This window comes from Hypomesus transpacificus, chromosome 2, assembly GCF_021917145.1.
Source record: "Hypomesus transpacificus isolate Combined female chromosome 2, fHypTra1, whole genome shotgun sequence".
NCBI lineage: Eukaryota > Metazoa > Chordata > Actinopteri > Osmeriformes > Osmeridae > Hypomesus > Hypomesus transpacificus.
In genome coordinates this window covers 6,672,026-6,685,360 of record NC_061061.1, presented here as the reverse complement: position 1 = coordinate 6,685,360, position 13,335 = coordinate 6,672,026, and positions in this window count along the sequence as shown.

The window sequence follows — 13,335 nt, the reverse complement described above, 5'->3', positions numbered from 1 at the left end:
ATTAACCAAACTATACTTTTTTAATATATATAATCAAGTATTTGCATTATATTGTGTGGTATTCACTTAAATAAATAACTTAATTATTTATTTAATAACTTATCCCTCCTCAGGATCAATTTATTGGAAACAGAGTTCAAGGAAGGTTTTTGCTGTTAAAGAAGATATCCTTGCTGAAATAGGGAGGAGGAAGAGAAGAAAAGTCGGGTATGTGCACTTAAGTTGTCCAAACATTTTACCAACTGTTGCAAAGGTTAAAAGTCTGGATTTACAATAAATATGCAAGCATATTAATATTCATAAATAGACAGGATGGCTACACAGTACATCTAATTCAAGCCTATCTGAATTGTCAGTAATGATGATGATGGTGACTGGTAAACAACAAAGATGACAATTATTGAACCTAAAATGCCACTCACACTCCTCTGAGCCGAATAAAGCATTTAAGTACAATTGCATGTGCTTATTATTACTAACACCACCCATATCTGGTCTCCTCACAATTCCGTAGGTCAACTTCAAGGCAGGATGGACTAGGAGAAATAAGCGAGAAGATTGAGGAGGTCTTGCTTGCCGCAGAGGGTTTACCAGCTGTTGCAGCAAAACTTAGGGAGCTGAATAGGTACAGTGAGGGGCTCTCACAGCAACAAGGAGAAATCCTGAGGACATCATTCAAGTGCTCTATGTATAGAGGCAAGTGACCATCATGACACCACAAGGAGTGTTGAAGTTGCATATTCAAGTCCAATTAAACTGATATTTTAAATATGTGATTGCCAGCGGAGCTAAGCAATATTATAGGCTTATGACAGTATGCCTTTTTCCTGTTAGACCAATTGCTTTTTTGGTATTAATTTACTCATGTAAAGGGATCCTTGTCATCTGTACATCAACAGTGATATATACTTTTTGGGGATACGTTGGAAAAAAACAAGGCATACAATGGCAATTTAAGTGCTGATGAGAACTAACTGTAGCCGTGTTTTATCTGTTTGTCCCAGGAGTGATGGACAGTCCCATGTTGGCAAGATGCTGCCGCAGCCTTATTGGCTGCCGTCAGTGTGTGGACCTCTTACTCCAAGGAAAACAAGCATGTGTGAAGTGCCGCACCAACATTTCCAGGGAAGATGTGGTGGCTGTAGCTGGTCTCTCAGAGGTCATCAGTTATCAAGGCCTTAGAAGAACAATATAGCTCTGCTCTTTAAGGATGGTAGAAATGCTAGTAAGAAACCTTGTTAATCTATGCACTTTTCAAGTACCTTGTCAGTTTTGATACACAAAATGTTGGCGCTTTGGTTTCATCTTTCAATTTTATTTTTTGTATTTGTTAGAATGTGCATAACAGGTATAAGGCCATGTTATTGGGGCCTGGTTGTCAAATGTTTGTCATACACAGTGAACAGGTGTATTAAAGGATCATCTGGATCTGATTTGAAATACATGTCAGATTTCTTTGACACTATCTCCCCAAATGTACATATTAATTACAGTATTATGCCATGTGAAATCTATAATGCAGTTGAACAATTAATGCTGTGGGGAGAGAACTGCTCTTCTATGCACATCTTCTGGTGATGTTAATCACGTCCATTACACAGTTTTGGAATGGCCCATAGTGCTCATGTAAAGTGTAGTTGAACAGAGCTGACAGATCAGAGCAAAGATGGTGGATCTCTGTCTCAGCCCTATTCTTGTCTTCATCAGACTGGAAAGGGTCAGTGCCAAACACTGAAACGGTTGTCAACCAATGTCCCATTTCCTGTCTGTAAAGTTCAGCCGCATCTGTGGCTTCTGGCAGAAGTCCCTCTGCGATTTTCTTTTTGCAACCGTCTTGGGCCAGATGGCTGGGAATACCTTTGCCTGAGGGGAAAAAATTATAATTATTTCAGGCAAGAAATGGTGTGTTCAACACACTGCAGATACACTCAATTACGCTAGAAAAATCTTTGGTGAATCAGTGTTCTCCCACTCTGTCAGTGTTACAGGAACTTCTGGTTAAGCAACAACACAGACTAAACCTTGCAGCTAACCTGCACAGTTCAGCAGCATAAGTTGCCATAGGAACTGAGCTTGAATGAAATTCAACTGGCTTTATGGAAATCAACTGGAAATGAGAGTAATAGACATAAGCATGGCTTATTTAGTACACTTGCTTAAGGGAACAGGCCTCTGTATAACAAGGCACTTGTGTTGATCCACACAATCTACTTATAAGTGGCAATGTGGTAAAATGCATTCTTATGGGGAAAGTCAAGACATGAGGGTGTAATGACTTACCTAGAATACTGTGGTTATTCCATGCATCCACAAATCTCTGCACTCCAATTTGGCTGATTTGACACGTAAGATTGGATACACAGTATTTTGTCAACCCATCTTCCATGTCCAAAGACTCCTGGTCAACCATCTGGATGAGTGCAGTCTTGATGGGATAATTCACACGGTTATTTACTTCTGGCCATATTCTCTCGACTGTGTGGTTCTGTTGAGAGAATAAGTATTACCAGGACACAGAACAGATCAGAGGGTATCCAGTGTAGGTTCAGGCAGAAAGACTCAGTTTAGTGTGTAGCACACAACATCCTAAGCAGACAGCAGCAATACACATTCTCCCTAGGTAGAAGAGAAAACAGAACCAAAAAATAGCACGCCCTGACAGAGTAGGAGTGTCAGACTGCATGATATGACTGTGATTCAGAGTGATAGTGCTAGTCTCAGCATTTCTTGCATTAACCAGCTTCGCAAATTACATTTGCTTATATTGGTCACAACAAATGTCAGCAACACAACTGTCCTGTTTGGTATTATGTTCAGCATTGGGAAAATTACAAATCTTACAGATGGAATTAATTATCATTCAAGTTGGATCACCTTGGTTGAAGTTGTCTGGAGGTAAGGCGGCCTCTGTTGGTTGTGTCTGTGTTCTGCTAAGATGTCTTGCATGAAGAGTGTTAGGTAGAATTCTCTACCATGATCAACTCTCACCTGGTCCCACATGCCATGGCAAAGTACAGCACTTCTGGGATGGTGATAACCACAAAAACAATAATCTGCAACTTGGTGGAGATGCAGTTATTTACAACTTTAGTTATTTACAACTGATAATATCTCAAACATGGTCTAAAACTACAATAAACCAGACGCCTGTACATGACAGTGGGGTGTCATGTGAAATGATTAGCCTAGGCTATTTTACGTAATAAAAAATACAAATAATAATAAAACTTAATATCTGGCTTACTTGTAAACCTCTTCATAAATTGTCAAATTATTCTTTATGGGCATGGTGGAATGTCCAACTATTTTTTTACTAAACCCATCAACCGCCAAAACATGGGTCACACCAAACATGCAGAGCTTTTCATTTTGGTCCATATGCAATTTGTGTCCCACATATTCTGCATGGTAAGGGACCGGATTCAAGTTTCGTGCGCCCTAAATGGAACAAAGATAATTTTTTTTAAATGTATGTAGGTCTAAAAAGGAAATCACTGCTAGACATCTAGCAGTGGCTAAAGATCTATCCCCCTATCCTGATCTTCACACGTAAGCATCTCCCTTCACCAATTTATTTATTAAGTAAAGTATTTTATGCCTGCTGTATTAATATACATTTCAACTTGCCAAGTGTTAAGCTAATTGCCATGTTTAAATATGATTTTAGACATAGATAGAACATCAGCCAACCTGTAATCGAGCCTGGTGATAAGGTTTATGAACCTGTGCCAAGATTCTTCCCACTCGAACCTCCGATACATGCACACCTTGTGATGCCAGATAGCGGTCATCATTTTTCTGCCGTAGGTTGGTCCAGTCTGTAAGGAAGAATGTTGCCTGGTCAAATAATTGTCCAACTAATCTCAACTGAGTGAGAACACTGTTATGAGTAGGCTACCTTTGCCTTTGAGTGTTCGGATGTAAAAGTATGTGTAATTGCCTGCATTATCAAACTCATTAATTTAAGAAGTAACAAGCACTGCACAGCCAGCATGAGGCTTGAAAACATTTGTAGGCCTACCGTTCTCATTAATCATCAAAGAACTGACAGGGGTAAAATCGTACACTTACCTCAATTATAGCCTTAGAAATCGCCATCTCTGCTTCCTCATCTGAGATGTGTCTTGTTGTAAACTCCCTTTCTGCGCGAAATCTTCGTGGACTTCGCTCTGAAAATCCCCTTTGCATACCTAGTTCTGCTAAATGATTTGAGACTTCGCTGTCAGTGCATCCATCTTGATACATTTGTAATATAATATGTTCGTACTCTACTAAATTATTAGCCATGTTGACAGATAAGTAGACTAATCGCAGATACAGTAGGCTAACTCATTTATTTCGTGTGCGCACCTGCGCGGGAAATCTGGAATAGAGTCCGTGTACCTGGTGGGTCCGTGTACGTCCCTGGTTTTCGTATTTTGCAACCCATGTTGACTAACGCAAAATAAGGCTGTAATATCGTTTAGGAATAGCCTACAGTTTATGAATTCAAACCCAAAATTGAGTCTAACAACTTTTATTTCGTTTATTCAACAAAAGAATAATAACCCATATAACAAAATGTTATAACGAGCCATTAATCGTTTCATTATGCTTGGTTTTCGTTATTTTGTATTGTTTTGGAATACTTGAAAGATACAAAAATGAATAGCCACTTACGCGGACCGTAGAGCTTAATGGGGCAAACTATAACAGACTGTTAAAAGAAAGTGTAGAGCCTTAAGCCAACCTTCAGGCTACACAGCTCTTACTTTGAAATATGTTTAATGGTGGCCCCTCCTTTCACCCCCCTTACGTATCATATGTCTCCCCTTTGCTGATTTTGTGATGGGAATTGGGGAACGAAAACACTTGTAGGTGTGTCTCGCGAATTGCCAAGCGTCCATTGGTAGCGCATGGCTCAAATATTTGCTTTGCCGATTGCAAAATGTGATGGAAAAACGATTGGCCACAATATACCCTGACCCTTCACAATAGCCATATCTTTAAAACACTGCTCTCCAATTGGATGTAGAATTGACCCTGGGCTGCCACGAAATTAAACAAAAACTCATCAGACGCAGATCGACAACACTGTTGTTGCTGCCGCAATCGTCAATGGAGGCTGACGGGGCTCTCACGTAGCAAACAAATTAAAGTTTATACAGCAACCTACATTAAAATCTCACCACCTGGATGTTTTCACAATAGTCATATCGTCATAACATTTCCCTCTTTCTTTTTATTCGTGTAAAATTAAACTACAAAATTAGCTACGAAATACTACTATGATATGACGCTCTCTAGCATGGCTGCCGCCTAAAAGACTAGGCGGTCTCACGGGCGACCCGCACTCGCTCAATTTACAAAGACTTTAACGACCTAAATCAAAAATCCGAGATTGCAGTTCCACTCGAAATCGCTTTCTCAACAAAGCTAAATGGTTGGGATTTTTTGGGGGTGGTATTTTTCACTTGTAATCCAAGCTCTAATTTGCGTGCTAGAACGTCTCTATCACGTTGTATCCATGCGTCGTTGCTGACGTGTGTTGACGTGGTGACGTAGCTGGCACAGATTACCCTTTGTCTACTAAAGGGACTTTGTTACCACAAAAACGTTGTAACCTCCTAAACTGTGCAACGGAACGTAAATCCCAATACAAGCAACGCAATCGAGACCAAGACGAACATTTTGACACAGCTGTTGTCAGTGTAGTCCAAATATTGACTGAGCCTCAGGGGGCGAAAAGAAACAATAAATAATAATATATTTGTGAGATAACAATGGTTTGTGCTCGCCGAAGGCAGAGCACACCCAAACTAACTAGTTTATGTAAACTTTGAGCTAAATGTACATGCCTTGTTTGGCCACTTCGGTCGATTGTGGAAGAAAGTCGAAAGTTTTTTAGTTATTTAGAGTATCCAGCAAGCTACTTTTGGGGGAGAGGAATTCCAGTTTCCCCCATGTTTCCACTAATCACTAGAATTGTCATAACATTTAATCAAAATATTATATTTCTAATATGTCTTCTGTTCTACATTGTAATTAAAGTGGTTAAAAATTAAGTTGTCTGATGAGGTATGGTTAGGGTTGCCACCTCCAATGTGGTCAAATAAGGGACATCTTGGCAGTGGCCAATGTCGGGGGGAAATATTTTTTTACAGTTTATTCTACTCTACTATTTTACGTTTTCACTCATTTCATAGCTGGTGCTAGCTAGCTAGTTGTTTTCGTAAAAAAATGTCTTATTTAGCATCAATTTTAACAGACCGGGAAGGCAACACGTATAGTATTCTACCTGCGCGCGTTGCTGTCTTGGTAATGTCGAACGAGTGAAAACTTAAAATAGTAGAGTAGAATAAACTGGTTTAAATAGCCTAAGCCTAAATACAAAACTTCCTACCTAGTAACCAGTATAGCAACCATGACAGCATGCATAGATATCTCAGGAATTTAAGGTTGGCATAGCAACGGACGCGTCCTTGCTTCGGAACGGCATTGTGACGTCAGGTAGGACACTGTTTGGCCCTAGGACACTATTTGGACTGACAGTTGCATGAAGTCGAACGCACCTATTACAATCATCATCGACCATGCTACATGTGGGACTATCTTATTTTGATGATCAGAATGACAGGCAGTCACTGTCACTCAACGTCATTGTTACCATGTCTCGTGAAACTCTTGGTTTTAGTATATCATTTCTCATGTAGGAGCATGTGAAAACGTAACATAAGCATTAGAGTAGGTTTAGCACGAAAATACGGGACATATTGCGTCCTGTAGTGACTCAGTACGGGACGGTTAATTGTATTGTTCAATACAGGACGGTCCCGTATTATACGGGATAGGTGGCAACCCGGAGAAGATTTTTATAAACAATGGCTGCCTGAATTCACCTTGATAAAGGATGATTTGCCGTAAGTAATAATATATTTATTCACATCAAAAAAAACAACAACTAGTTCTCTAATATGAACAGAGCAGGGCTATTGTGACACATACGTGCTTGTAAAATGAGTAATTTACAACTTGTAATGTGAAACTGTATTTCTCAATAAAACGTTGGCATGATGTGAAGTTTCATGACGGCATATTAGTATAGGGCCTAATCATATAAATCTCTCGGCGTAAAAATAAATAAAAAAGAATAAATAAATCTCTCACCATTACACACATTCTCTCGCGCAAGGCAAAGCCTATTAAAGCGGGAACCGTGGAAATTTTATTTCCCACAGGCTATTTGAATGATCCGGCAGGAAAGGGCTATCTGAAATTATTATGAAATGTTATCTTCTACTAGCCATTTGCCTACTTTAGCAAGTCACTGTATTTCCAAGCCCTGATAATTTAACTAAGACGACACAGTAAATAATTCCAAGTAATAAGCCCCCGTTCAATCATAGACACTCCACCACAGACAAATTCTCCTGATAGAAACTTCATGACCTGAATCATATGTTCCATGCAGGATTTAAGATAAAGTTTAGCTATAAAGAATAGAATTAAAGAATTGCGTTTTCATGCTTGATTTGAATTGTCATTCGTTTGCAATGACTAATGATTTATTTTAATTAATAAAAAATACTATATGCTGAGGCCCCCCTGGTGGCCGAGGCCCCGGGCAACTGCCCGACTTGCCCAATGGGACGCACCGCCCCTGCACATACTGAATTAAATTCATAATAATTTTCAAAACTCCTGCTCATTGTTGTCTTTTACAGGACCAAATGAATTAGACTCTTCTCAATGTTTATCCATTTTACCTTATATATATACATATATTATATATACATATAAAGTAGAACTCTTATGTAGTTCTAATATATCATTCCGTGTTATTTCCAGGATAAATCTGATGTCACCATCAATCTGTGGCGTGATGCTGCGGTTGAGGAGCTGGTGCTTGGCAGCACCTACAACTTCTCGCACCTGACAAGTGGGGCTGCAGGGGGTGATCTGCTGCAGTCAACTGCCCACACCAACATAAAGGTAAATCGCAATTCCTATTAACAAGGACATTGATGGAAATAAATGTGGGTTAAATTCAATGCAATAAATGTAAAATAATCTATTTTAACCGAAGTATGTGTAGTTGATACAGACCAACATTCAGGATAATGTGAAAAAAAAACTTTAATGTGTTGAATTAGGTATACAAAATTAGGTATACAATCATAGGTGTCCTTGTTAGGCATTAATCTCCTGAGCAGATCATGACAAGGCATTGAGTATATTTCATTAAGCCATGGTTGTGGTTTTCAACACAGAAATGTATCATGCAGATATAAAGGGACAAGTGATATCATTGAAATGAAAAAAAAAGGAAGAAAAGAGTTTACTATTTGATCGCAAGATGTCATGAGACATAAGTAATATTTATTTTGGCAGATGGTGACCGTGACACAGGAGGCAGTCGGGGTGGAGGTCCTGGGTGTCGCAAAGGGCAGCACAGAAGGACAGCTGGAGGTCCTTCTGTATTCTGAAAAGAGAGAGATCAGTGCTCAGGAGTGTGTGACTCGTGCATGTGGAATAAAGATGAAAAAGTGTTCACGCAGTGTTGTGTTCATTCCTACTGATGACAATCCAGTGAAAATGAGTCGCCCCAGGTCATTCTTGGAGAACACCCCGTCACAGTCTTGTAATGTCTGGATGACAAGTTTGAGTGACAAATACAAAGCCAGACCTGAGACACCAGAGTATGAGGAGATGTGCTTGGCTAATTTTGCTGCTACCTGCAGGTTTGTCAGTGCAGACCACTCAAAGCGTGATGGTGTTTTACCACTTCTGAATGAGCTGGGATTTGTCCAAAGGCCGAAAAATGATAAGCCCTCTGTCATCAGATATTACCACTGTTCAACGGAGAAACACCCAGAGCAGTTGTATGTCAGATTATTGAGACTGTACCTTCCCCACCGATCTGAGTATGAAATACAAAGTGCCGATCTTCCAACCTACAACTCTTTTTACAACTCTGGCTGGGTCCAGCTACCAGGCTCAAACCGTCCTGAGAAACACCCAGAGCAGTTGTATGTCAGATTACTGAGACTGTACCTTCCTCACCGATCTGAGTATGAAATACGAAGTGCCGATCTTCCAACCTACAACTCTTTTTACAACTCTGGCTGGGTCCAGCTACCAGGCCCAAACCGTCCTGAGAGTGTGAAACACATTGTCAAAACAAACAGAGACAAATATGAGAAAAACACTGAGGAGATTGAGAATGCACTTGTAGAGTTTGAGGAGAGCAGAGACCATGTGATTGATGAATGGTGTAATCTTGCTCCTGAATCTGAAGTTGTGAGGTTGCCGTGTGATGATGACCTGCAGAAAAGAGAGCCAGACGATGAACAGGAAAATGTGCCCGACTATTGTCCTCAGTCTGCTGCTGTAACAGAAATGAGAGCCATCAGAAAACCCCCAGCTATGGATCCAGCTGTGCTACGAGATATGTATCAGAACCTGAACCAGAAGCAAGCCTGTGTGTTCTATGCAGAGACTGGTGCAATAAACTTGTGTGTGGCCTAAATCCAGAGCAGTTTTTCTTTTATGTCAACGGTGGTGCAGGAACAGGAAAGTCACACCTGATAAAATGCATTTACTCAGAGGCATCTAAGATACTGAGCAAACTGCAACTCTACTCAGAGGAGTTTGACATGACTATTTTACTCTCTTCTTTCACTGGAACTGCAGCTTTCAACATCTGTGGCACAACACTTCACTCTCTACTAAAGCTTCCCCGCAGTCTGAAACCACCAATCCAAGGACTTGGTAACAAACTGGATGAACTCAGATTTGAACTGTTTAATGCTCAAATCACATAATCGATGAGATCTCAATGGTTTCGAAGCCTCCTTTTGCTTATGTGGACGCACGACTGAAACAGATCAAAGGCAATCAGAGAGCGTTTGGTAGAATGTCAGTTTTAGCTGTTGGAGATTTATATTAGCTGCCAGCTGTGCGACAGTCTAAACCGTGTGATCCAGCAGATATTGACCTGTGGCAGGAACATTTTCAGATGATCACTCTGACTGAGATCATGAGACAGAAAGATGATGTTCCCTTTGCAGACATCTAGAACAGGATTCGGGTGAAACCAAAGGCAGATGAGCTGTCTCAGGCTGACAGAGATATGTTGTCACAGACCATCACTGAACAAGCTCGTTGTCCCACTGAGGTTCTGCAAATTTTTCCCACAAATAAGTTGGTTGATGAACACAACTCAGCAACACTGTTTTTGTTCCATTCCAACATTATAACGATCGATGCAGATGACTTACAGAAAGATCCCAGAACAGGCACAATGGCACGAAAAGACTCACCATATAAGGGAGGTTGAAATGATTTAACAGACACTCTGAAAGTTGCTGAAGGGGCTTGTGTAATGCTCACCAGACACTTCAGATGTTCAGAATGGTCTGGTTAACGGTGCTTTTGCCACACTGATGAGCATCGTGACTTCTGAAGATGATCAACACATCACTAAGCTGGGCCTGAGGATGGACAATCAGACAGGTGTAACAAGAAACCAGAGTGGAGCTTCAGAATCTGCCAACCTTGTTTACATCGAGAGAGCAGAGGAGAAGCTGAAACAGAACGGAGTGGTACGTATACAGTTTCCTGTGAGGCTGGCGTTCTCGTGCACTGTCCATAAAACCCAGGGCCTCACAACACATGCAGCTGTGGTGTCACTGCAGACAATCTTTGAATCAGGTATGGCTTATGTAGCTCTCAGCAGAGTGACATCTCTCAATGGTCTTTATTTACTAGATTTGGATGAAAAGAAAATATACGCCAATCCTGAAGTGACTGCAGCGCTCGATACCATAAGACAAGCCGATGTGGATCACATGATGCCTCTTCTTCAGGTGACAGAAAAGGTAAACAGGCCTGACAGTCTGACCCTTGTTCATCACAACACAGAGGGACTGCCATCTCACATCGATGACATCAAGAGACATCATGAGCTGAGGCTAGCAGATGTACTGTGTCTGACTGAGACTCACCTGCAAGGCTCCTTTGTTGCAGACAGTCCTCAGCTGGATGGCTACAACATGTTCCAACGCAACGCAACAGACACATGTCCTACACTAGATATCCTCAGATGGCCATCAAAGGAGGTGGTGGAGTTGCTGTTTAGGTGAGAAACCACATTCAGGTGCGTGAAAGACAGTATTTGCATAATGTGACTGATCTTGAGTTTGTGGCTTTGAAGGTTGAGGCTCCATTCTGTGCAGTGATTGCAGCTGTGTACAGACCTCCTGACTACAGTCTGAGACCGTTCCTGGAAAACCTGGTAAGCCTTTTGGATGCACTTGAGGTGTTGGACTGTCACCCTCTTATTGTGTGTGGAGATGTCAATGAGAATCAGGTACTCGGGTCAACAAAGCCAATTCGAGATTTGTTTCAGTCTAAGGGATATGTACAGCTGATCACCTCTGCCACCACAGACAAAAACACACTGCTTGATCTCATTTTCATTTCCCAGCCACAGAGATGTCTCCAGTCAGGGGTCATGAGGACTTATTACAGCTATCACGACCCAGTGTTCTGTGTCCTGTCCACCAGTGAACCATGAAGAGGTCGGTGAGTCTTAAAAATCACGAAAAATTTAAAGAATTACTGCCTGAAATTTGTATTTTTGGTGAAGAGATAATAATGTTTAAAAAAAGGTTTTATCACAATATGCTATTGATATTTAACAGAATCAGATAATGAATTTTTCCCAGATACTGTAAGTTTTCTCAATATTGAGCGTTTCTCCTCATCAAAGATTATTTACAGCTGTTATAATACTTAGAATTTAAATAATATGAGACATATAAGTTATAATGAATCAAATGATGATAATATTTTAAAATGGTAAAAAATAGGTATAATCATATAAATACATTTATATGACCTCTATATTCAACACGTTGTGGCCTGTGCATTTATCTGGGTGGGTTGGGTCAGAATTGATGAATGCACAGGCCACCACTGTCTGAGCAGATCTATAAAAGCTGTTACATTTACCATCAGATTACAGCTATCACAACCCAGTGTTCTGTGTCCTGTCCACCAGTGAACCATGAAGAGGTTGGTGAGTCTTAAAGGGGCGATTGATTGCAAAACCGATTTTACCTTGTCATAGTTGAATAACGACAGTTCGGTGGGTAAAATGAACATACAGTGAAGTCCATTGACACCTCTTTCCTATGCAAATCTCAAAAAGAAAAAATGTGGCTGTAAAACGCTAGCTTTTCAACAAAGCCACCGGTGTGACGTAGGACGGGGGACCGCCCTTTTTGGCTCTGGTCTGTATCATTGTCACGCCCTAAAATTTACATCCAGACCAGCCCGAGGTAGCGTCTATCTCCGATACTAGTTTAGCTGCGCGCTGCTCTGTGTAGGCTACTTATAAGAAACGATAAAGAAGAACGTTTTGAATTATAACAAAGATATTGAAAATGGACCACGGTCGTAAATGCTGTGTTCCAGGCTGTACAGGGAAGGCTAACACTCACAGTCTTCCCAAAGAGCCAAACATTCGACAGGCATGGCTGCTGTTGTCTATGAGAAGATCCCGGTGAAGTTTGACACTCAATCATTCATTTTCTCTGAACATTTCACCCAAGACAGTTTTGACAACCATGGACAATTTCAAGCAGGATTTGCTAGGAAGCTGAACCTGGAAAGAGGTGCTGTTCCGACCGTATGCTCATTGCAACCGCCAGCTATAAGGACAGTATGATGTTGTGCTAACAGTTATTAGCAATGCTAACGTGTCCTGTATATAGCATACCAGGTAGAATGCTAAATACGCACATCAAATGACTATAGCTAGACTAGCTGTAGTCGGCATTAGAAGGGAAGCTTCCGAAAAAATAGCCAGAAAACGAACAGCAGTCTGGCTTATTGCTAACGCCTGTCTAGATAATCTATTTGAAAGAACTGGAGAAATGCAGGTGGTAATACAGGATACGTTAGCATTGCTAGTAACTGTTACTAGTAACACCGAGACTGTAGGCATGTCTATAAAAAGTGATTACTAGTGTTTTTTCCCGGGAACATTTCAGAGGATCTATCAGGGGGCATAAAACAGCACCCGGGCCATTTTCAACCCAACCAATGTTACATACCCTATTCGGAGACCTTAAGGAACAGTGTGAAATACCCCAAAAACCCAGTCAATCGCCCCTTTAAAAATCATGAATAATGAAAAGAATTACTGCCTGAAGTTTGTAGTTTTGGTGAAGGGATAATAATGTTTTCTTTAGATAAGTATCAAGAACTGTCTGAGAAGCTCTATAAAAGCTGCTACATTTACCATCAGAAAGCATGAGCTCTAGGTGCAGCACATGCTTTCTGATGTAC